The sequence below is a fragment of the Sminthopsis crassicaudata genome, chromosome 3 (assembly GCF_048593235.1).
Source record: "Sminthopsis crassicaudata isolate SCR6 chromosome 3, ASM4859323v1, whole genome shotgun sequence".
Taxonomy (NCBI): Eukaryota; Metazoa; Chordata; class Mammalia; order Dasyuromorphia; family Dasyuridae; genus Sminthopsis; species Sminthopsis crassicaudata.
Genome location: NC_133619.1, coordinates 125578199 through 125603048, shown reverse-complemented (window position 1 = coordinate 125603048; position 24850 = coordinate 125578199).

Genomic DNA, 24850 nt, shown 5'->3' with positions numbered 1-24850 from the left:
AAATATTCTTAATACTTAATACAAGCCAAGCACCATGCTGAGTTCCTAAGTGTTAGAGATGCTAAAAGAAACAATAAACTATTTCATTTCATAGAACTCCTTCCTACTCTACCAAGAGGAGATAATACATAAGACAATAGTCAGTTGTATGGTAAATAAAAGGACTCAGAAGTCCTGAGGTTCAGTGGATAATAAAAATGGCCAGAAAGTACCTAAGTAATTTAATTAGAATGAGAGTACCACAGATACAAATGGTAAAGTGTTATCATCTTTGACCTTATCAGAAAGAATCATCCTGTTGACTTTCAGCTTGTTCAAACTCTGAGAGCAGTAAAAAATCTAAGACAAGGGGTTAGGCTACTACCAGTAGTGATGGCATTATTCTGAACCAACCAGTTGGGTTTGGGGACATTCCAAGCCAGGGAAAAAAAAAACAACAGAGTAGCTGTCCTTAGGAATGACAATTCTTTCTGCTTCCTGACCATCTCAAATGAATTCTGAGAATGATAATAACTGAGTGTGAAAGGAGAATTAGCAGGGTCTAGAAGTTAAAAAACCTATCAAGAATTCTTATAATTTATGTTGTACTGGAATGATCTTTGTTTACTCCCACATCCACTGAGGTATGATTTTCTGGGTTGTACATTAATAAGAATTGATTCATTTTAAAAAGACATGTTAGAAATTATAACTTGAACACTTTCTTTTATCTGATTTTTTTGGATTAGTGAAGTAAACAGGTTACATTCTAAATTGAGTTTTTTTAAAATTCCCTTTTATTTAGTATAAATGAGGTTTCCAGTTGACATTCCACCATGTTTATGGGTTCAAAAGTTCATTTCCAGAGTTTATATTTCTGGAGTCTAGGGGCAAAATATAATTTGAATTTTTATAACTCGCTCAAAATAGCAAAAACGTTATATACATATATATGTATATATATATATATATATATATATATATATATATATATATATATATATATATAATACATACATACACACACATATATGTATATTCACATTTTACACTGATAAAGTCTTTCCAGTAATGGTTATCATGTATGTACCATATTAAAAAAGAGGCATGGGGGAAATCTCTCTTTTTTGTTATTATTTTTTTTCTACTTTCAAAATATAATTCTTTGGCAGTTTGATCTGTGTGGCACTGAATAAATAGATAGAATTATTATTTTTATTATATTAGCTTGGCCTATCCTTGAGCAATTTATATTTGTTCCAATTGTTTGGATCTGACTTTATTTGTGTGAAAAGTGTCTTGCAATTCTGTTCATGTAATTCCTGTGTTAGTCTTGGTGAGTAGATTTGCAAATATTTTTATTTTCTTTACCATTATTTTAAATGGAATTTGTCTTTCTATCTCTTGCTGTTGGACTTTGTTGGTAATATATAAAATGCTAATGATTTATATAGATTTGTTTTATATCCTGCAATTTTGCTAAAATTGATCATTGTTTTATGTAATGTTTCTGTTTCTCTAAATTGTAATCATGCTCTGTGAGAGCAGGTTTCTTGGGGAGCTTCTGGAGGCAGCCTTAGTTTCAGTTTAGTTACAATAATCACCAAAATGCAGCTAGGAGTTAAAATCCATATCCTTTATTGTTTCCTTAAAATCCTGAATCTTTTCCTGGGCCCAGTTAGCTTTCTTAGAGGCCTATCTCTCTCTTTGGTTCCTGAGAGCTCTTGTCTGAATGTCTCCAGCCAGCATGAAGGTTGAAGTGGGAATGAATCTTGACTCTGAATCTCCAAGAGTGTGGGATTGTGTGTTTCTGCCTTGTAAATATCTCAGAAATCAATACTAGTTCTGAATCTCCCAAAGTCCCTGAAGTTCTCCCAGGAAGTCCTCTCCTTGACTGAATCCTGACTCTGAATCTACGCTCAAAGAGTGGGCTTGTCCTTTTATATGTTCTCTAAAGGTGTGAAGTCTAATCTGTGAGCCAATGAATGAACTCCTTTAAAGGTATGAACTCCTTTAAAGGTGTGAACTAAGTACATAAGTACCTTGTAAGAATCCTAAGAGTTTCAGATAATTGTTTTTAGTTAATTCTCTAGGATTCTCTAAATATATGATTGTAACAATTTGGTTTCCTCATTGTCTATTTTAATTCCTTCAATATTTTTTCTTCTCTTATTGATGAAACTAATATTTCTAGTACAATATTGAATAATAATAGTGGCAATATACATCTTTATTTCACTCCCAATCTTACTGGGAATTTTTCTAGTCTATCCCCCTTACATATGTTTCCTGATTGTTTTAGATAAGTGTAGAAGGCCAGAGCTCTGAAAAGGTGTACTTAAATCTAGGTCAGCATGCTTGTAGTTAAGTACCTATTCAATGTGAGATAATGATTCTCTATGGTGATGTAATGGTTGCTCATGCTCAGTGTGGTGTAGTGATATAATCTACTGAAGTATTTAAGGGCTGGAACAAATGGTCATGTCCTCTCAGCCACAGACACAAAGAAAACTTCAGGCACCAGACTTCAGAGGCCAGACTTCATCTTTGAACAGCCATGTGGTAGCTCTCCTGCTTCCTTCTCCACTAAGACCAAGGGTTCAGGCTGATCCAGAGGTGCTCTAGAAAGCTAGTTTAGACTTTACAGATAAGTACTACTTATCATTTAAGGAAAATTTCCTTTATTTCCATACTCTCTAGAGTTTTTATTTGGAATTGATTTTGTGTTTTGCCAAAAAAATTTTTTGCATCTATTCAGATAATTTATTTTTTCTATTAGTTTTATTATTGATCATGTCAATGATAGTTTTCTTATAATGGTATAAATCCCATTTGGTCATAATATATTATCTGGGTGATAAATTGCTGTAATCTCTTTGCTAATTAAAAAAAATGCATCAATATTTCATTAGGGAAATTAGTCTATAATGTTATTTCTCTGTTTTGCTCTTTCTAGTTAGGTATCAGTTTCATACTTGTATCATAAAAGGAATTTGGCAGGATTCCTTTGTCTAGTATTTTTTCAAATATATAGTATTAGAATTAATTGTTCTTTAAATTATTGAAAGAATTCACTTGTAAATCCATCTGGCTCTGAAGATTTTTTTTTTTTCATAGAGAATTAATGGCTTGTTCAATGTCTCTTTTTTCTAAAATGGGATTATGTAAGTATTTTATTTTCTCCTCTCTTCTTAATCAATCCTCTCTTAATTAATGGGCAACTTATATTTTTGTAAATATTCATCACTTTCAACAAGATTGGTTTATTAACATATAGTTGAGCAAACCAGCTTCTAATTATTGCTTTAAATTGTCTTTATTTTTAGCAAATTCACCTTTTTCATTTTTTATACCTGTCATTCGGTTTTCTTCTTTCCTTTTTTCCTAATGAAATTAACTAAAACTCTATCCATCTTGTTGTTGTTTTTTCCTAAGAACAATTCTTGGATTTATTTATTAGTTCAATAATTGTCTTACTCTCAATTTTATTAATCTCTTCCCTAATTTTCAAAATTTCTAACTTGATATTTAATTGAGGGGTTTAATTTGTCCTTTTCCTACCTTTCTTTTAGTTGCATTCCCAATTCATTAATTTCATCTTTCTCTATTTTATTCAGTTAGCATGTAGTGATATAAAATTTTCCCCAAGAACTGGTTGGGTTGCATCCCATAAGTTTTGGTAGAAATGTATTGATATTCTTGGTGTTCTTATGGGAAAATGGTATCGTTCTCTTGGATGAAATTATTGTTTCTGTGACTTACTTTTTGAGGTACTCACTCTTTAGGATTACATTATTTAGTTTTTAGTATATTTCCCCATGGCCCTTTATTACACTTAATGTTTGTTGCATAATGATTTGAAAAAGAATATCTAGCTTTCTTCATTCAGTTGTGAAGTTTTTATGCCCTAATATATGGTAATTTTTTTGTGTAGGTATCATATACTATTGAGAAAAAATATATAATCACTTCTACTCATATTCAATTCTTATCAGAGGTATATCATTACTAACTTTTCTAAAATTTTATTTACCTCCTTAGCTTCTTTCTTTTTTTTATTTTGTGGTTGGATATATCTAATTCTGAGAAAGAGAGATTGAGATATCCCACTAATATAGTTTTTCTATTTATATATTCTTGCAACTCACTTAACTTTTGCTTTAAGAATTTTTTTCTAAGTGGTAACTTTTTACCTCTTGGTGCATATGTTTAGTATTAATTCATTATCTATGGTAACCTTTAGCAAGATGTATTTTCTTTAGTAAATCTGATAATCTAAGTGAAATGGATGAATACTTACAAATAAATTACTTAAATAGTCCCATATCAGAAAAAGACATTGAACAAAAAGAGTGAATTTTCCACCAATGAAAAGGAAATTAGAGCAATAATTAGGAGACTATTTTGCTAACTGTATGCCAATAAATCTGATAATCTAGGTGAAATTGATGAATACTTACTATATAGATTGCCCAGATTAACAGAGGAGGAAATAAATTACTTAAACAGTCCCATTTTAGGTATAATTTCCTTCCTTATCTCTTCTAATTGGATATATATTTTGCTGAGATAAGAATTACTAGCAATGGTGGGGTTTTTGTTGTGTGTTTTTTACTTTCTTCAACTGAAGCATAATATAATCTGCTCCTGCTTTTTTATCTTTATTCCATATATATCTCTATGCTTTAAATGTGATTCTTATAAACAACATACTTTATGATTCTGGCTTTTATTCCATTCTGCTATTTGCTTTCATTTTGTGAGATAATTCATCCCATTCACATTACTAACTTTGTATTTCCCTCCATTCTATTTTCCCTATTTATACTTTTCTCTCTCCTTTTACCCTTTTCCTTCTCACTAGTATTTTGATTCTGACCCCCCCTTTAATCTGCCCTCTTTTCTATCAGTCCTTCCATTCTTCTTACTTCTTTCCCTTTGTACTTCTGCCCTCTCTTCTATCAACCTTTCCTCTTCACTTGTATACTATATATATAATATCTGCTTTCCATTTACTGTAATATGTATGTAATATGTTCTTTTTCATGCAATGTGAATTACCCCATTTTACCTCCCTTTTCCTCTTCTCTCCTTTTTTGCAATTCTTAATTTCTTTTTTATATCATCATATAAAAATTAATTTATATCCACACTCTATCTGTCTATTCTTCTGCGCTAAGAAATACAGAGTTCAAAAGAGTTACAAGTATTATCTTTTCATGTAGGGATTTAAACAATTTACCCTTCAAATTATATAGATATATTGATATAGATAGATATAGGGACATCTATATCTATATCTATATCTATATATACATATATATATATACATATAGAGATAGATAAATAGATAGACAGATGAAACAGATATAGACATAGATAGATGTATTTATTTTCTTTCTTGTTTATTTTTTAATGTTTCTCTTGGTTCTTAGATTTTCTGTTCACCTCTGTCTTTTCATCAGAAATTATTGAAAATTCACTATTTCATTGAATGTCTATCTTTTTCCCTGAAATATAATGCACAATTTAGTTGTTTATTTGATTCTTGGTTGTAGTTCAAGTTCCTTTGACTTTCAGAATATTATATCTCAGGCATTCTGATCCCTTGATGTAGAAACTGTTAGGTGTTGACTGTGACTCCTTGACATTTGGATTATTTTCTTCTGGATGCTTGCAACATTTTCTCCTTTTAGTTAAAAAACTTGGCTACAGTAGTCCTTGGAGTTTTCAGTTTGTGGTTTCTTTTTGTAAGTAACCACTGGATTTTTTCAATTACTATTTTACCTACTAGTTCTAGGATATCAAGACACTTTTCCTTGATAATTTCTTACAAGATGCTATCTTGGATCCTTTTTTGATCAGAGTTTTCAGGTAGTTCAGTGATTCTTAAATTGTGTCTTCTGGATCAATTTTCCAGATCAATTTATTTTTTCCAATGAATTTCTTTTTTTTTTTTTTTATTCTGTTGATTTTGTTTAACTTATTCTTGATGTTTCGTATAATCATTAGTTTCAATTGCCCAATACTAATTTTTATGGAATTTTTTTTTTTTAAATCAGTCTTTGTATATCTTTTTCCATTTGGCCAATTTTATTTTTAAAAAGTTGTTTTCTGCAGTGTATTTTTCACCCCACTTGTCCAATTCTGGTTTTTTAAGGAATTGTTCTCTTTGTTCAATTTGTGCTCTTCCTTTTCTAAGCTGTTGACTCCTTTTTCATAATTCTCCTGCATAATCCTCATTTCTTTTCCACATTTTTCTTATGCCTATCTTAATCAGACATTTTTTAATGTTTAAGATATTTTTGAGTTCTTCCAAGATTTTGGGGGTTTAGACCAATTTGTATTGTTTCTTGAGCCTCTCCATGTCGAATTTTCAACAGCATTGTCCTCTTCTGAGTTTGTGTCAGTCTTCCCTGTTGCCATAGTAGCTTCTTATTATCAGGGTTTTTTCCTGTTTGTTACTCACTTTTACCCTATATTACTTTTAAATTTGAGCTCTGTTCCTCAGGCACAGGGTCCCAAGCTTTAAGGGACTTGTTTCCTGGATTTCCATGTAGGGGATTCAAAGGGCTTGCCCATTTTGCTGGAGACGCTGGTCTAGTTGTGGTTGTTGTGTGGAGCATCTATGGTTCACAATTTGCTTTCTATGAGTGGTCTGATTTGGTACTGGCCTCTGATTTGCCACAGACCACCTCACAGGTGGTCTGATTTGCCACTGGCCTGCCAAGCCTGGATCAAATGTTCTGATTTGATGATCTTTACTGTGATGAAGAGTCTATTGCTGGCTTGCCCAGGTACCATCTGCACTAGACTATGCTCCCTTTTACCCAAGTAAGACATTTCCTCAAGTCCTTTGAAGTTATCTTAAGCTGGAAAATTGTTTCACTCCATCTTTTTATGAAATTTGTCACTCCAAAATCTATTTAGAATTTTTATTTCATTATGTTTCTGAGAGAGAGTGAGGAGAGCTCAAACTACTTTTTCATTATCTCCATCATCTTGGCTCTATATCCTAAACTTCTTTTTAATGTTTTTATTTTACTATTATGAAAGGAATGAAGGCTATGGAGGATAAAATTATGGGGGGGAAAGGGTCAACACCCTGATAGCAGAGGTACAAAACTTTACTTTGCTAATGACTTCCCTAGAATTAAAAAGAATTACATAGAAATTAAGAGGCAGACTCCTGGATATCGTTTTCAAGAAAAGGTTAAAGAAAAATACTCAGACATTAGAAAAAGAGGGCAATATAAATACAGAAAAAATCTATGAAGCACTTTCTTTTTTTTAATTATAGATTTTTATTTACAAGATATATGCATGGGTAATTTTACAGCACTGACAATTGCCAAGCCTTTTGTTCCAATTTTTCCCCTCCTTCCTCCCACCCTCTCCCCCAGATGGCAGGTTGACCAATACATGTTACATATGTTAAAATATAAGTTAAATACAATATATGTATACATGTTCAAACAGTTATTTTGCTGTACAAAAAAGAATCAGACTTTGAAATAGTGTACAATTAACCTGTGAAGGAAATCAAAAATGCAAGCGGACAAAAATAGAGGGATTGGAAATTCTATATAGTGGTTCATAGTCATCTCCAGAGTTTTTTCACTGGGTGTAACTGGTTCAATTCATTACTGCTCTATTGGAATTGATTTGGTTCATCTCATTGTTGAAGATAGCCATGTCCATCAGAATTGATATGAACCACTTTCTGAAGCAAATTTCTAAATAAAAACTCTCATGGATGTCTTTGCAAAGCACAGAAAGCTAGAAAAAATTAAATATTGAGAAACCACAATTATGATTAGGATTTAGCAGCCCTGACTATAAAGTAAAAGAAAATGTGGAATGATATATAAATTTAAAGGATAGTAGAAGATTATTTTAAAAACCAACTGACAATTAGATAACAATAATTTAAAAATTAGTGGGATAAAGAAAAATAAATGAAATTATGGATGTTATTAAAGATAATAACAACAATGAGAGAACATATTAAATTTGTAGGATGCAATGCAGAAAAAGTCTGAACACATTTATTCCTAAGAATATATTGTTGATCAATGAATTAGGAATAAAACTAAAAATATAATGATACCAAAAAAGAAAAAACACTGATTATCTAACAAATGCCAAAATTCTAGAATTCAAATAACATATTTATTAACAAAATTGAAAACAAAAGAATTAAAAATGGATTGATAAAATAATAAAATAGATAAAATAAATGCATTTACCTAGCATAAAAATCAAATTATCAGCATCAAAAATTATTGGAATACACAGGAGAACTGTTGGAATGCATGAGAGCCACCTGACAGTGGCTACTGGAGATCCAACCGAGAATGGATCTCCTCTTGTGAGAGGATAATACAAGGAGACTGAGAGGCAGTTGCTGTTCTCTGACCTCTCTGACACAGAGGCAGTTGCTGTTTCTGACTTCTCTCCTCTTCCCTCTGCCTCCAATTTATCTCATTTCCAGTCCACAATACCTGTGTCAGCAACTCCTTCAGATGTTATGATTCACAGCTGTGGAGGCTCTCAGAGAATTGACCTCTCCCTTAAAAAAAATAAAAAGTATAATTCATTCCAAATAAATCATAAAGGATATTATAGCAAATATTTTGCCCAGCTAGATGCCAATTAAACTTTTGATCCTTTCCTCATCATTTGCACTAAACTGTTTCATTCTTGAATAATAAAAGACATTTTTCATGAGTTTTCAGTTGTTTCAAAAGTTATGTTATATAGAACTGGAAGCCATTTTTATATTGATTATGAATGTGACCCTTTAATTTCACTTTGCTATTTATATTTTACTTAAATTACATTATGTATTACTTTGAGAAAGTTTCTAGAACCTGCTTTGCTTTTTGTTTGGCTTTATAAGATTCAGAACTATAATGACTTCCTATATAGTATGGGAGTTTTTCATAGAGCTTCCAAATCATACAATTTTATCTTATTCATCATTACTTTATTCAATTGTTTGTTTCTTTTGATTCTAGGTATTCTATCATCATGTAGATAAGCAAGGAAAACAAAAAGATAAAAAGGATAGAGAAAGAAAGGAGAGGCAAGCGAGACAGCGGATAGGGCTTGCTCAAATAACTAATAAAATTTCATATAAAATCAATAATAGCAATGACATAACCATGTGATGAATTTTTGGCAATAGCAAGTTACAAAGACCAAATATTAAATAGCAAATGAATTATAATTTGAGTTGGTGGTGATCATTCACACAAATTAGAGGTTCTCAAAGCAATATATAATATATTTTTGAATGTTCTGATAGGTAATTCAGTAGTAGAAATGCTGGGCTTGGAATTGGAAAGATCTGAGTTCAAACCTAACCTCAGACACTTAATAGATGTGTAACCATAGGCAAGTCACTTTCTCTTGCCTCAGTTTCCTAATTGTAAAATAGTTATCATGAGGTAGTAGAATAAATGGGATCTTAATAGAATCCTACTGTCAATAGGATATCGCCTACTTTTTTAAATTGTTGCTAGAATACAATGTTATTATAAATGTAAAATGCTTAGAACAGGACCTGACACATAGTGATCACTATGTTAGTTCCTACTATTATTATTATTATTATTATTATTATTATTATTATTATTTTCTTTAAGAATTTTCAGTTATAGGAATATATGTAAAATTTTTGTTTAATGAAAAAAGAAAAACACTTTAAAATATGATGATATCTACATCATGATAAAATTATTCTGTAGAAAAATTTCATGAATTCAACAAATTTAGATTCTGATTCTGACTCCAAAACTAAATACCTATATGACAATAAAAAGGTAGTCACATGGAGCTCCCTCTAATTCTTTTATAATCTGCAAAAGTAAAGATTTAATTTTATAATGTATAAAATCTTTGCTGGAAAATAATATTGTCTCCCCAAAACCATATTCTAATATGCCATAGTGGCATGGATTTAATTTTGGTTTCTAATAGTGTTAATGACAAAAAAAAAAAAAAAAAAAAAAAACAGTGGTTACACAAATGGGAGAGAGTATTTTAGAATCCAGGCAATTAGATAGCAAATATGTGAATGTATTGGAAAAATCAATAATTTGAGTAGAAAGTATGGCAGTCAATATAATTATTTTATACAGAATTTACCAGTTTATTGTTAATATAGTGCTTACACCATTTGAATGCTTAATTAATGCATTCTTAGTGATGTAAATTAATTTTGATAAAAATGATAAAGCATTGATAAAGTGCATTGGTCAGCAAACATGATATGTTTTCCAAGAACAAAGAGATGCTGGTGGAAGTCAATATCAATTTAAAACATAATTATATGCTGTAATCTTACAAAGAAAATTAGTAGGACAATATGACCAATATTATCTCATAAAACAGAATCCATGGATCATAAAAACAATTTAAGCAAAAATTAGATACTCAGCCAAAAAATATATTCTTAGGCTATTTAAAGTTGTAAATAGAAAGATAACAGAAGAAACTAGAAAAGATATGTAAATAAAAATTAAAAAACAATTTTTATCATTATAGAGGTATGAGTTACTATCCTTAGATGCTAACATTCTAATTCAAATGTGGTGATACTAGAGAAGAGCTGCATTATGTGACACTAAGAAAACAATTACAGGAAAAACAATCAGATTAGTTCAGACATTTACAAATTATATCTAAATTGCACACAACACAATTATGATACCTTTACAACATATCTGAAAGAGATAAAGATACCAAAGTTGTTGAATATATCTTAAACTGGGATTTATATTAAAATGTAATTAAGAAAGCATTTACCACTGCTAGCCTTATTTTTATCATGAATATATAATTTTTGTGAAGCATTTCTACATACATTCTAAGTGAAAATGTTATTAGATAACAGGCAGATTTTACAAATGATTCTTGAGCATATTCATGCTACAAAGATAAGTATAACATATAATATGTAGAATGAGATACAATACATGATATTACTGCTTAATGTTTCCTTTTTTTAAAGCATATAACTTGGGGCAGAGCCAAATGGCAGAGAGCAGACACTATTTTTGTGACTTCTTCTGACTTTCAAACCAAAAGTAGATTTAAGCCTCTAAACTTGTTTTTTAGTCACAGAACCCACAAATATTGGGACTACAACACATTTGCAGAAGAAGATACCTTGGAAGAACTTCAGAACAGCCTGTTTCAAAAGGACAAAGGGACAGTTTGCTGAACCCACACCACAGCACAGGAAACCTGGAGCAAGGAGCTGGGGCACAGAATCAGAGCATTGCAGCTTCAACACAACAGGGAATCTTCTATGAGCCTCTTAGGTAACTCTGTCCTGGGTGGGTGATCTACCAGATTTGCTACAAAAGACAAATTGTAAACCACTGAGCCCCGGGAGAAGGATCTAATTGGGATTACCTAACATAGAAGACAATCAGCAGAACTGTCCAGGGCAAACTAAAGCAGTTGTCACTCCTTTGCATTAAGAGCAGACCTCAAGCCTTTAAAAAATGAGCAAAAAAAAAAAAAAACAAAAAAACAAAAAAACTCTCACCATAGACATCTTTTATGGAGAGAGAAAAGAACATATCTCAAATCCTGAGGTTCCTAAAGGCAAATCAACTCCAGATGAAGCTCCCAAAAGAGTTATGAGCTGGTCCCCATTTTACAAGCCTTTCTTGGAAGATTTAAAAAAGTATCTTAAAAAAAGAGAAAAGAAAAATGGGGAAAGAAAATAAGATCTTTGCAAGAAGGAATGGGAAAAGCATGTGATTCCCTACAAAATAAATTTGATGAAATGGAAAAAAAAACATATAACTCCTTACAAAATATATATGAATTAGATAACAATATATTGAAAAACAGAATTTGTGAAAAGGAAAAAAATGCAATGAATGAAAGCATGTAACTTTGTAGATCATAATTGTCATCTTAAAAGTTCTCTTCCAATGAGGTAACTTCCCTAAATATATCAAAATCATTCAAAATTCATTAAAAGATATTACAACAAAGAAAGTCTTGCTTCAATAACTCTTTAATGATAAACATAAGAAGGAATATAAAATAAGAATATGCTAAACACAAAGATTCACTCATCTGTTAGAAGAGATCATGCTAAAAGTTCAAATTGAAATGGGATTCTCTAAGAATTATAGAGTCTCTCAAGTTATTCTGGAAGCATAGCTTTGTTGCAGTTTTAATAAAATACCAAATATTGAATCTCAGATCAGAGATCAGCAATTACTCAAAACAACTTGGCCTGACCATTAGTATAGAAAAAATAACGTTGACACAGAATATATGTTTATAGACATTTAGGCCACCTAAGCAAACTATACATGGAATATATACTATAAATGACAACTACATGGAATAATTAGACAAATAGAAAAATTGAATTTGAGCTAAAGAGAAAGAATAAAGCAGTCTGAGTTGCTCCCAGAATGTTGCAAAACTGTTTTAATTACTACAAGCTTCTCCTTGAAATTAAAAAAAAAATCATCTTTTAAATACCAAAATTTGGGTAGTGTAATATATTTGTGAGACCTTTATCTTAATTGACCTGAAAATGAATATCACACAGAATGATAATAACTCGTCCATGTTTCCTTTGTAATTCTTGTCCAGTGAAAATCTTCTAAGAGTGGTGTTAAAGGATGTTATTAGGAAATTTTATGATAGGGGGAAAAAGAATGAATTAAGTCATGTAGCCAGGCAAGGGATAATAGTTGGACAACCTAAATGCTCTATTTTTGTTCTCATAGGATCTAGACAAAGAAAGGAAGGTCACTAGCATTCTGGGAGTCCCCAACCGTGCCCACCACTTAATATGTTTAGCATGACTTATAGTATGTTATAAAAGACTTGAGTAAGATTCACATAAGACAGGCAACTCTGTGAATTTCTATTTACCTCATTAGAGAGAATATAGAATCCTTTTCATTTCAATTGTATGATTAGTCATTTCTGCATTAATTGAAATAAAAGCACATAAAAAGATATTATACATCCAGTACAAACTGTTTAAAAATGACTGAATACTAGTAATGTGGATTATTTAGCAATACTACTTAAATAAAACACCTTTTTTTTCAAAAATACATTTATCACTTTACTTCATTTCCTTTAATTTTTCTCTTTATTTTTTTTTCTTTTTTTTTACATTAAAAAAAATCTGTGCCTGTGAAAAGCATTATTGAACCAGGGACAATGGTGGGTCTGCTCCAATTCTGATGGCTGGGCCATTCTTTTGGACACAAAGTACTTTTTGTTCTAAGAAATGTTTGCACTCATTTCAAATATTTGAAACAAAAATGTTACATCAGTTCCTTGCACAATCCTCATCCTCAATAAAGTCAAACTTATCCTAGTACAGAATAACACTAATCCAATACACATTTGTTGATTAATCTTAATAAAACTGTTTGCTAAGATAAAAATCATAGTTTCAGAGATTATTATATCTGAATTATCAGATATGTGTGGCTTATATATGTTTTAGTTTAAGATCTCAGATGTAATTAAGATCACATGTTAAATACACTTCTAAAGTATCACCTCTTTCTGCCCAATACCTCTTAATGAATTATACAGAATTATATTTGATCACTAAATCACTGGTGCTCCTAATAAATAAGCTTACTTTTACATAACACTTTTCTCACTATAATTTTGTGAATAAGCAATATATCTGTTATTGATTACATTTTACAAGGGAGGAAACTGAAGCCTTAAAAAGATTAAATGCCTTGAATGGGGATAATTGGCTAATGAGTGTCAGGAAAGAAATTCTTGTTCTACTTGCTCAAAGTTCAATTTTCTTTCCATTATACCATACCTAACTATCAATGAAGAAAACAGTGTTGTTTTTTTTTTTTTCCCAAGTGCCATGTCAGTCATGTGTGATGACATTCCTGACCAAAAGTAAATATAAGATTACCATGATGTCTCAAATAAAGACTCATCATTGGAACCCAACATTCCTTTGATTTAAGGCATTGCATATAAAGTATATTTAGGTTTTAATTTGTATAAATTAAACCCTTCTATTATATATTGACAAAGATAAAACAAGTAATAAGCAACATAATTGTTGTATGATACCTATTAATTCAGGATGAGCTTATCAAACTTATCAACAACACACTTGATTGAAAAAGGATGAAGCAAAATGAAGGCATATTTTAGTATATGTGCTGCTAAAAGCAAGCACAAGAAAGGTATATTTTGAGGGAAAAATATTTCTCAGAAAAGAACTGGAGTATGGGTTTTTGCTTGGAGATAACAGGAATTGAACAGGCATCTCAGTGGATGGAGATAACAGGAATTGAACAGGCATCTCAGTGGATGGTCCTAAATGGCTCAGTTACTACATAGTGAGAGTAGCTCACTGGAATCTAATTTTTATCCCCACTATTCTACTATAGTAGTTTTCTCCAAGGTCACTAATGATATCTTTATTACCAAAGTAATGGTTCCTTTATCTTCTTTCTATTCTTTTTTAATATTTGGGGATCTTCACAATGTGAAACATTGCTTTCTTTCTTGAGTAGAAATACTCTACAACATCCTACATTGTTGACAATTCCTTTGCCTCTTTTGCTGATTCCTCATCCTTTTCCTATATCCTTAACATGTCTGTAGCCCAAGATTTGCTTCTAGTATTCTTTTTCATTTTTCCTACTCTCCCTTTTGGTCTTTTCATCAATTCTAATAGCTTTATTATTTTTCTTCTATGCATATAATCTTTAATCTACATTTGTCTACCAACATTTTTGCAGAGATTCCATCTCACACGTCTTATTTCCAAGTGCACAGTATAACTATAAATAGCATGTCAATGATCAGGAAGACCTAGATTTAAATTCTCTCTCTGATACTTATTTTTCCATGACCACTGACAAATAATAATTCTTATATTATTTTAAAAACTCTTCAACTAATCTTCTTGCATCCAATATAATTCCTCTTCCTATTCATCCTCCACATTCCATTTTTAATTCTTATCGTGCTCTTCTTTGTCTCATGTTGTCCTTTAAGTCTTGAATGAAATCCTTTATCCAAGTCTATTTATTAAATTTCTTGTAAACTGAAGAAACATTTTTCCTAGAGGGTATTTTTAACTCTATGACCAGAAGACACTTTCTCCTCATTTCTATGATAGCACTTTATCTAGATATTTATACTTTCACTTATCTTATATTTGTTTATATATCTGCCAATCCTCAGCAAAAACTGTAATTTTTGAGAGTAGTTCTATCTCTCTACAATGAGGACCCAGGTCAGTATTTTCATGTAGGAAGCATGGATTAAATAAATAATAGAATAAAAGCATATACAATACATTGTTTCTCAAACTTGATCATTTGCCAGCCTTACAGATTTCTCAGAGACAATTTCCACAAAATGTAAACATTTGAGAATGTAGTCTCTTTTTATAGAGAGTAATTACAATTGGGAAGAACTATTTCTTATTTTATTTATTTAGCATCTTCTTATTAAAAGACAGCATAAAGTAGTGCAAAGGGTTCATATCCTATACTTATAAGAGACCTAACTTTGAATCCCTCTATCCACAGGAAAGTTACTTCATCCCAAACCTCAATTTAAAGATCTTCAACTAATTTTCCTGCATCCAGTATGATTAGTTTACTCCTCCATAAAAGAGTACCCAAAAGAGTAATTATAAAGAAAAAAAATAATTCTTAGAAAAGCCATTGCAAACATTAAAGCAGAATATGTGGCAGTTGTCCATTTTACAAAGTTTTTATCAGAAGAGTACAAAGTTCCTCACATCATACAATATTGCAAAGACTGTAGTTCAAGGACTAGTGCAACTGAACTGGAAAAGACTCATAGGATAATGCATTTTTCAGTTACAGTTGAACACTCCACAACAATCCAAGATGACAAAGAGGATAAAAGCTGGCAACCACAATGACAAAAACATTGATCCTTAAAATATTTTTTCCCATCTAGGATGATCAAAAAAGGTACTATTTGTGTTTTAAAACTTATTCTTTTAAATTGGAATGACATTTGTTACGAAGGGAGGAAAAACTGTCTTGATGTTCCAAAAAGTGGACTGTAATAAAATACTTTACAGCAACATGTGGAAAATATAGTTTAAGGAATAACTGCTATTTTCATGATGCTCTTTTTCTATTAAGTTGGACAGTAACTAACAATCATTAATTTTCAATTATTCTGTGATTTTATAGCAATTTTGAATAGCATTTGGAGGAAAACATAACTTTATTCATATATGTTGTATAGATTGATAAAGATATATATATATATATATGCAAGTACACAGAAACAAACACTATTTATTCATATACATGTATATATACAAAGTGACGTGTATGTGTGTACAGGAAAATAGGCATAATGATTAAAGTCTTAGAATCAGAGTTCAGGTTTTAGTCCTTACACATAATCACTGGTTGTGTTATCATGGCTAAATCATTTAATCTTTCAATACGCTAAGCATTATAAGGTGCTAACACTATGAGATGCTAACACGTACTGATAAAGAATTATTGAGAAGAGATGGGGAAGCATTTTTTAGTGTCTACTATGTGTCAGGTGCTATACTAAGCCTAATATGAATATTATCTCATTTGTTCTTCACAACCACTTCTGGAGACAAATGCTATTATTTTCTCCATTTTATACCTGAGAAAACTACTGAGGCAAGACAAAAAATAATTTGCCTTTAGTCACACAGCTAGTAGATGACTGAGACTGGATGTGTACAGTTCTTCCTGCCTCCAGGCTCAGTAGTCTATACATTGTGCCACCTAGGTTCTTCATCAGGGAATTTATTCTCTTCAATGAAATCACATTTCCAATCCCTTTATATATACACACATACATATATGCATACAAATAAATAAGTGTGTATATACTTATGCATATGTGTACATATGTAATATGATATCCTGATCCTACTGCACATTGAGAATTAATATTTCTCTGATCCTAGAGTCATAATGCCTCAGTGTTCTTGACATTCTATCAGCAAATGCATACTCAGAACTTAAATCTGGATCATATTACTGTAAACTTTATAGAGGAAAAAAAGCAGTATAACTCTATCCCTATAGAGAGGGGGAAAATGCAAATAAGCAAGCTATCAATCAATATGCATTTACTATTTTTTGTACTAGACATTGTGCTGAGCCACAGGTATAAAAAAACAAAATTAGCAATATCCCTTGCCTTTAAATAGTGTGTATTTTAATACAGGAAATATATCAATTAATAATATAGAGAGAATATATAGAAAATGAACCAAAGTGGTCTGTGAACAGAGAGAACTAATAGCTGAGTTTTTAAGTCTTCATATTGAATGAAGGAAACAGACTTTAAAAAGTAGTAGTGAAGAGGGAGACTATTCTAATTATGAGGGGTAAACAATGCAAAATGACAGGGAGGAAAATTTTCAATAGTGAAGAAATTTCAGAATATGGTTTTGTGTGTGTGTTTGTTGTTGTTTTTTTTTTTTATTTTCAAGGACCAATGACATCACAGGGTGATGTATTGAGTTGGGTGTGAATTGGATTTAAGTAAAGAAGAGTTGCAAAAGTCCTCAGCCTTATTCTCTCTATCAGAGTTATTAAAGTCTACTGTCAAAACAAAAGTCAGGATGACCGGTGATGGCCTGGGATGCAATGGATGACCTTAATATCTTCGATGTCTGACAAAGCTCTAAGCACTCCAGAGCACCTGCTACAGTTGCCTTCACTACCATTGGGACAAATTCTTATTATCTACCCATTGGATTGGGAAAAATTTTGGTTGCCATCACTCAATTAGAATATAGAGTGCATACAAAGAAATACATATTAAAACACTCTAAAGATAAATGGGGTCATGGCTATGATGAGTTTTAAAGGAAAGACAAAGGAATTTATATTTGATCCAAGAGGTAAGAGGGAATAACTACACTTAGTGGGTGTGGAAGGAGTGTGTGACATGACAGATCACTTTGACACTTCTATGGAACAAAGATTGGAAGGGGAGGTTTGAGGCAATGAGAAGAAATATGAAATTATGATCAAGGGGAAGTGATAAAGCCTTGAATTGACTATAGGAGTGAAGAGACAAAGATACACATAAAAGATGTGAAATCTTACTGAATTAAAGACTGATAAAATATGTGCTATGAAATAAAGGAACAAATTAAGGATGATACTAATTGTGAAACTGAGAGATTAGAAGGAAGATTGTATTCCTCAACAGAAAAAGGATAATTTGATAGAATTAAGAGTTTTGGAAAGAAAATTTTGTTTAGTTTTGGGCATGTTGAGTTTGAGATAATTATATCTATATAGATAATTTGAAATGTCTAATAGAAGTTATTATGGGACTGAGCTCAAGGGAAAGAATAAGGCTTGAATAAAGATCTGGAAGTCAAATATATAAAAGTTAAAACTGAACCCCTGACAACTGTGAGAGAATATGTATAAAGAGAAAGGGAACCATGAAAGAGACTTAAAACAACATATTCACAATAAATAGACTTTGGAGTATTATATATAGAACAGTTAGCAAGTAAAACAACTTATATTAATATATATAGCAGGAATACTCATGCACATACGTAAACACATAAACAAAATTAAGTGACCAATTAAATGCTAGGGACAACCTGACCATCAATAAATCTATTTGATTTAATTAGTTCAGGGGAAAAATCATTAGACTACTTGATATATGTTACATAAGCACAGTCTAAGAATTTAATAAAAACAAAATATTGTTAATATTTCTACTTATAATATTAATTTAATATATAATAAGAAAGGAAGGAACTTAACATAGATTGAAGTGATCATAGAAGGCTTCAAGATGAAACCTGGGCTTGAACTTTCAGAATGAGTAACATATGATATAAAAAGTATGGTAGGAATGGCACGAACACCAGTACAGAACTGGGAAAGAATATGGTGTGTAGGAGGTGGAGGAACACTAAGGATATTTACTATCTTGATGATGAGTATTTATAATTTTTAGAATTTGTCCAAATGCAAAATTAGCAAAAAATTAGCATTTAACAAAAATGTATATATCATCTTAAAAAATAAAAGCTAAACTATGGGAAAATATTTTCTGTGGGTGTTTTTAAATTAAACAATAGAGTTAGAGGGGCTAGGAAAAAATTTGAATGTTTTCAGTCAATTCCAATATTAACGTGGACAATTAAAGAAACTATAGTCCTTATAGTGAGAGGTATTTTTATTGTAATACAAGAAATGATTCAAGAGCTTCATGCCAAATTTCAACAAAATAGAATTGATTTTGACTTTTTATATGGTTCTATTAAGTTCTACAAAATGTTCCTATTTTAGTTGTTTGAGCTGAAAAAAAAAAAAAAACAACAACAAGCAAATTAATGTTCCAAGGCATTCATGAAAAAATTTGGAATACACATGCAAAATGTTTAGCTTCCTTTTTTTAAACCCCCTTTGACAGGCTGAATGTGCTCAAGACCTCAAAAATAATGTAAGGGTTCTAGAGCTAATATATTAGAATGGTGTAAAGTTCATCCTATTCTATGGAGACAAAGAAACTGGAAGGAAAATGTATAGTATTACAAATGAGAACTCTAGAAGAAGCAAACAGAATAAAGGAGGAGATGCTGAGATATAGATTGGTTAAAATCAGGGAGACACTAATTAGGACAGGACCAGGACAGTATTGAGAGAAAAACTATTCAGTTTGTTAAGGAATTCATGCTTTTTCTGCTCCCTACATTTTTATTCTTGTTATTCACCTCCATCAAAGAATGAAAAAGATTCAACAGTACATAGATCTAATAACAACATTAATAGTAATAACCACTCATTTCTAGAGGATGACGAGTACTTTTATCCTGGGCAAAGATAAAATATGCTCAGTAAAGCATATAGATAACTATAAAATGTGCAATTATTATTATACATATTTGTATTCTATTTGCATCATATATATTTCCTATGATATGTGTGTATTAGAACCCATGACATATGGATTCTAATCTCCATCCTTCCAAAAAGAAACTGTATGCTACATTAGTTATCTATATTACTGAGATCAGTCTCTATCCTCTCCTATCAATCCTCCTTGAAGTTATTCAGTTGATAATATTAAAACACAGGTGACTCCTTTATCCAGAACCTCCCATGTTTCTTTATTATCCCTATGATGAATAAATGAATGAATTAATAATAATTCATTCAATAGCCAAACTTGTGTGATATAATTACAAAAACACTGTCCCTGCCTTGAAGACATTTATTTTTTTGAAAGAAACAACACATATAAGCTAGTAAAAATAAGAAAGAGTATTTTGTTTTTGAAAGATACCGAAATGTGAATGGAGCTGTAAAGGAGCTGTCTTTTTAAGAGGAGTCACAGTATGTATTTGATTATGGCTCTAGAATGAGAAGATACAAGGAGCAAAGAGTAATTGGCAAGACAAATAGACAAACCAAGGACTGCATTAGTATCACATAATCTTAAAATATCTAGAAGACAGCCCTGCTTATTGATCAGCTGCTCTATGAATGCCTATAGGAAGAAATGGACATAAATATTGCTGGATGAAAAGTCATAGGTGGCCTGTAATTTGTACTGCTATGATTAATGCATGCACACTGACGTTCATACTGACACGATGCTTTATAATATAGAGGTCACATATCCCAGTCTAGTGAGGTAGGTGCAAATATTACTATCCCTTTTTAATGAGGAAATTTATATTCAGAAATAGTTCTATTTGAGACAAATTTCCATGTTTATTCTGTACAGGAATTGAGTTCTATTATTGCATAGCTTTCAATTTTGAGAAAAATAAAAAAATACAGGTGATATTTCTATAATATAATAAATTTGATAAATATTTATATTGTTAAACTAATAATGTCACTTTCACACTCTAATAATTACCCCATAGTCTAAGTTTAGAATACATATCTAATCTTAGTCTATTTTATTTTGAATCATTAATTAAATTTTTGAAGATCAGAGTTGAGCATCTCTCCTGAAAAGCTAAAATATTCACAAATTTTTAATTTTTAATCAATCATGAGTTCATGATGTAATGATTGCATAGTAATTTAATTTTGTATGGGGATGTTAGAAAAAGGAAAGTGGAAAAGGGTATAATGACAAAATAACAGAATATAAAATGCATGTGGGATGGCTGAATCTCAGAAAAGCCTAAGATTTATGCAACTTGTGGTAGAGTTTTTCGGGATGGTTACTAACTAAGGTGTCTATTCTGTCTTCTATATCAAGAAATAAATTTCTTGTGATCAGGAATTAAACAATATTTTTTATTATATTAGCTTATTTTTCATTTTATGCTCCTCAATTTGTGGTTGTCTTATAAGAGTTTGGACAAAATAAATTAAGCCTCTTCAGCTTGAGGCCATTAAAACATTTCCATGCAGGAGGAAGTCTAATGGGCCTTCCTGAATTTACCTCAGCAATATCTGCTGGAGCGATTTTCAAGTACTGGCTAAAGTGCATTCCTGTGTATTTCCACTTAACCCATCTGCCAATCTTAATACTTATTCCTGAGGGAAGAAAACTTCCAGAGCTGTTTTTCATTTAATTTGCAAGGACATCCTGTTTAGGTACTTATCAAAAGAACAGAAGAATCAATGCCAAATACCACAAACCCTAGTTTAGAAAACTTAATGGGTCAGGCTAAAGTAATAACCTACATTTTAAAGAAGTTGCAGCTTTCTTCCTTTCTAGTTAGTAAATATTCTGGCTGTTGGACTGTTTGGTCTAAATACTTTTCCTTCTGTCTCTAAAATTGCTGTTGTATGTTAAAGACTTTCTGAGGAGGGAAACAGTTACTATCTTTTGCAAGGATAGACCCATTTACTGCAAAGGTGCTGGGACCCTATCTATATATGACAAAGTCTCATGCTAAGTTCCTAACTCTTGTCATGTGAGAAAGTTAATTCTCTAATCACCAAGATACCATTTCTAAACCTAATAAATTACAAACTATAAGCCATCAACTTCATTTGGTGAAATGGAAAAATTGCTGGATTAGGAATTAGCAAATGTAGCTTCTGATTTTAATTTTGCTGTTAACTTTCTAGTTTTGGGTAAATTATTTAATCTCTCTAAGGCTTGATTTCTTACCTATAAAAGAGCAGCAATAAGCCTTGTCTTAGCTAACTTGCAGTATTATCATATGTATAATAACCTAAGGTGCAATAAATAACTTATTTTCATAGTGCCTGGTACAGAACTTAGTACAAAGAAGGTGTAAAATAAGTATGCATGGATTTTGTTGAATAAACCACATAAAAACAACGAGCTATAGAATAGCATAGTGTAGAACACCTACCTGTGAATCTAAATAATTTTTAAGGCAAAGGGCATAGGTTTCTGGGAACTAGAGTTAGTTTAAATCTACACAGTACTAAAACACCTGTTTAATGGACTCATTTCAATCAAATGAAAAATCATATTGGTTAGGAAGTATTATGTATGTGAGTTACTTAATCTCTCTTAATTTTAGTTATCTCATTTGGAAAATGAAGAAAACAGTTCCTTACGTGCCTATTGATTTATTGCCAAGGATGTGAAATCAAATCTGTTTTAATGCATTTTGAGGGGCATGGAGGACAGAAGGATCTGTCCTTGAATGCAATATTTCTTAAGTCATCTAGCTATATACTAGCCCCAAGATAATTCAAATACATTTGTCCTTGCTTTATGTACTTGACTTTTTCACAGGGCTGTTGTAACAACAACCAACATCAATATTAGCAGCAACAATAACAACAAATAGTGTATGTATATAAATATATATATATATATATATATATATATATATGTGTGTGTGTGTGTGTGTGTGTGTGCAATATACATATGTATATCTAATACATATATACACATATATGTTTACTTGTATATATATATATATATATATATACATACATATATCTTTGACATTAACAAAGTACTTTAAAATATCTCACATTGAAAATGAATTAAGACTACATGTGTGTGCATATTTATGTAAATGGTGTCTTAAACATAAATATATGGGCATATTTTCACTTTATTCTCATATCAGTTCTGTGAAATAGACAGATAGGACAAGTATTATTTTCCTCATTTTGCAGATGAAGAAACTAAATTCTAGGAAGCTTAAATGATTTTCATATGTGGTGTCTAACAAGATGTATAATTTATGTTTTGACAATGCAGACAGATTAATACATGTTGCCGTCACTTTACCTAACTGATATCTTTTCACTTTTGTGTGAAGAAAAAGGATGATGCATCATAACTGAATATAGTAATGTATAAGTGCTTAATGAAACTTTTTTTTCATTTAGGAATCAGACATACACACACACACACACACACACACACACACACACACACAAAGAGACAGAGATATATGCCTGCCCTAACTTGATTCTCAAAAACAAACAAACAACAACAAAAAAAAAACTCTTCCTCCACTATTATCTACTATTTTCCTAGGAGAGGCCTTCCTGAGGCTAAAGGAGGCCTAAAGGATGTTTGTGAACACCAATGACCAAATTATGATGGAGAGGGGAGAGGGAACTTCTACAGGAAAAAAGAAAAAAAAATGTAGATATTGGACAACCTTTAGATTTGGATGATGTAATTACTATGGAGAACAGCTGAGATAATAAATATTAATTATATGATGCTGATGATGGGAATTTAGAATAGTAATTTTTTGTTTTCTAACTTTTTTTTGTGGAGCTGATCCTAAAATGACTACCATTTGATACTCAATTGTATTCCATCCCTTACTGAGATCTTGGATTTGTTTGAAGGAAAGATTCACCCTTCTTCATAGGTTTATACCTTTTCATACTTTATATATAATTTCTCTGAAAGCTGGCTCATTTCTATCCCCTCTCTTAGATGTTTGTTGTTTCCTTCTAATATGGCCTCTAAGGCAGTAGACCAGGAAAAGTCAACACAATATGTAACAGAATAGCCTTCCTTTTCTACTGCCACTTCAAGACATACCATTGATATTTCAGGTCTCTCATCTTTTCAACTTCTTTCTTTCTCATTCATATTCTTTTTCTATAACTCTAACCCTACCACTATTCTCAGGGAATTTATTTTTCATAATGATAATAATCTCGAATCCTGATTTCTTACTTTATCAGTCTCCTCAATTCCAAGGACTTATAGTGCCACTCTAGCTCAGTTATCAACATGGCTGATCACACCTATAGCACAATGGCTACCCAACAAATTGTGTCATATTCATCATGTTAAATTTACAATGATCCCTCTCTGATCATAGTCTCTGTTATTTCATTTCTCCCTAAATTGCTTGTAGCCATGAGATACACACATCAGCTACCATTTTTTGCTACTATTTCTGAGCTACCGGGCTTTGTAAAGTAAGATTCAGAATGAGACTCACCATGTTCAGTAAAAAGTTATCTTATTTCAACTTTTCCTTCTTTTGCCGCAGATATTCATGTCCTTCAATAATTCACTTTCTCATCGCCTACCAACAACTATCTTAACCTTTTCTCTGTTTGCTGCAAACTTTTGTTACTCTAAAATCCTAAATTTCAGCTATGAATTTTACTGCCACTTACTAGAGAAAATTAAATTCATCAATGTGTTGGCTTGCTTTGATTAACTTCACTTTATTACATGCGAGGGTTCTCTGCCGGATGGGAAAAACACAGATGTCATTGATAGGCAAAAGGAAGCAAATCAAATTCATATATGGTAAGTCACTATGTTTCCATTGTTCCAATACTAAAGAATACTAATATAATAAAAATAATATTAAATAAATGGAACTAACACTCCAACTAAAAACAAAATCATAAGAAAA